Raw genomic sequence first — 2,772 nt, 5'->3', positions numbered from 1 at the left:
CGATTAATAAACAGCTGCAGGATATAAGATGGCGGCCGCCTACAACCGAAGGTAAAGGGAACAGAAGGGGATGGAATGGCTGACAGCCAAACACATTCAGCAAGAAGATGCCTGGGATGCAGAGAATCTGAAAGAGGCAGTTCTCTCAGTACAAAGCTAAGGGACATGGACAGTAGCCCCTGTAATGTATTAGATGGGTCAGACTCAGACCAGACAGCAGGCTCGACTGTCAGTGGGTCTCATGACCGCAGCAACTGTGGGGGGCAGCCATGGAGAGAAAGGTTGCGTGAATGGGCGCACTTGGAAAGTGTGGTGACTGGAAAGGGTGGGGTGACACAGTCAGACTGTGACTCCAGGGCCAAAGTTCAAAGCCTACATACTGACCGCAGGGGGCGGGGGAAGCCTAACAAGGGTATGACACTGAATGACGCCCAAAACCGACTGACACGGCTCTATCGATGGGTAGGGCTAGGTAACGTGCATGACCTGTCTCGAGACCCCTGGTGTGTGACAAGTGTTCAACCCCACAAGTTTGAACATGGGGGGTATGTGAGGCAATGAGCCCTGGTGCAGCTAGGGGGTGCTGTGGGGGACATGGGATGGCGTGGCAGTCACAGGCGTATCCGTGATTATGATAGTGAAACAGTGACCGGCAGGGTTGTAAATGGCCGGTATGTGTCGCAAAGGTCCTCTGCGCTGTAAGCCCGAAATAATGTTGTTGTGCTGGGACTTGTAGTTCCATGAGTTTTGCTTAGTTATGATAGGGGGCTTATGGGGTTAGTCGGAGAGCTGGGAGGGAATAACTAACCACACATAAACTGCCCACTTAGGGGGGTGGTGTCAGCTATATAATGTGACTGAGGTCTGGTCACATGTCTGAGTGTATGAACCTGAATGGTGAGAGTGTGTAGGGTCCTGGAAGGTCTATGTGTTGGAAGGTCCCAGGTGGGGACGGACTTCCTGAAGAGCACATGGTGAGGCCTTGGACCTGGAGGCCTGTGTGTTGGAAGGTCCCGGGTGGGGATGGACTTCCTGAAGAGCACATGGAAAGGCCATGTATGCAGAGTCTGTGACAGCACGGCATTGGGGGAGCTACCGTCTGTCTGAGGATCTGGACTGTCAGGTGGCCTGGTGAGCAAGGCAATGTCCGGGATGGTGAACCCAGTTTGTCAGCTTCCCTGGGAGAGAAAGTACTGACAGGAGTCAGCGTGTGGAGCAGGAGCTCCTGGAAGGTAACCCAGAGTATGGGGAACTGTGTGCACTGACAGGGAGTCAGCTAATTAACTGTGCGGTCACCCCTAGTAACTGGACGGAGTAAGGTCCAGCATGTTTAGAGACTGCAACCTAATGTCGTGTGTTGGTGCTTGTTGTGTTCCATGGACATTAATGAACTGTTCGGCATGTGGTTGGCCACGGTAACTGGACAAAGAGGTCTGGCGTGTTTAGTGACTGCGTTTCAAAGCTGTATACTGTGAAGTGCTAAGGACTATGTGAGGTCTGTGATGGGTAACATGGCCTACAGTGGTTTATGATGCTTGAATAAACCAAAATAGACCGTTTATGTGAAAAAAAGTGCCTGCCTACATTTATCCTGTTGCCAAGTGAGTGTCCCACAACACAAGCAGTAAGCATTATCTTACAGTGCCAAGAATATCAGTGTGTGCCAAGACTATCAGTGTGTGCCAAGAATACCAGTGTTCGTCAAGAATACCAGTGTGCGTCAAGAATACTAGTGTGCCCCAAGTATAACAGTGTGTGCCAAGAATACCAATGTGCATCAAGAATGCCAGCGTATACCAAGAATAACAGTGTGTGCTAAAAATACCAGTGTGCGTCAAGAATACCAGTGTGCATTAAGAATACCAGTGTGTGCCAAGTATAACAGTGAGTGCCAAGTAAACCTGTGTGCGTCAAGAACTGTGTGTGCCAAGAATAATATTGTGCGCCAAACCAATGCACTCCAACAGTGTGCGTCAAGAATATCCATCCATTAGATAAAGTAGGCCTTTTGTGCTCAAATGCATGCAGCATTGTAAGACATGTCAGGGAATACCTGGCAGATGAACCTTATCAGACCCTGTGTACATGTTGCAATAGAATGTCTGTAAAGTGCTGTGGATATAATAACACTATATAAGTGAGCAAAATAAATAAATAAACATCATGTACCACTACATTATGTAATATAAATACATTAAGTACAAGCATAAAGCTACCATACATGTGCATTAGATATGACACTTACAGTGGCATGTAAAAGTTTGAGCACTCCTAGTCAAAATTACTGTTATTGTGCAAGTTGAAGATTAAATGATCTCTAAAAAGCCTAGAGTTAAATATGACACATTTCCTTTGTATTTTAGGCAAAAAATTGTTTTCATCTTTTGCATTTTAAAAATTACAAAAAGGAAAATGGGCCGATGTAAAGGTTCGGGCACCCTGAATGGTTAGTACCTAGCAGCATCCCTTTTGCAAGTATCACAGCTTGTAAACACTTTCTGTAGACAGCTAAGAATATTTCAAGTCTTGTTTGAGGGATTTTCAACCATTCTTCCTTGGAAAATTCTTCCAGTTCTGCAAGATTTCTGTGTCATCTTGCATGTACTGCTATTTTGAAATCTAGCAACAGATTTTCAATGATTGTAAAACCTTCAGCTTGCGCCTTTTGAGGTGGTCTGCTGTGGATTTTGACATGTGTTTAGGATCATTATCTATTTGTAGAAGCCTCTTTTCAACTTCAGCTTTTTTTTACAGATGTGTTATGTTTGCATC

This window comes from Ranitomeya variabilis, chromosome 1, assembly GCF_051348905.1.
Source record: "Ranitomeya variabilis isolate aRanVar5 chromosome 1, aRanVar5.hap1, whole genome shotgun sequence".
NCBI lineage: Eukaryota > Metazoa > Chordata > Amphibia > Anura > Dendrobatidae > Ranitomeya > Ranitomeya variabilis.
Note: the sequence above shows the minus strand (reverse complement) of the source record.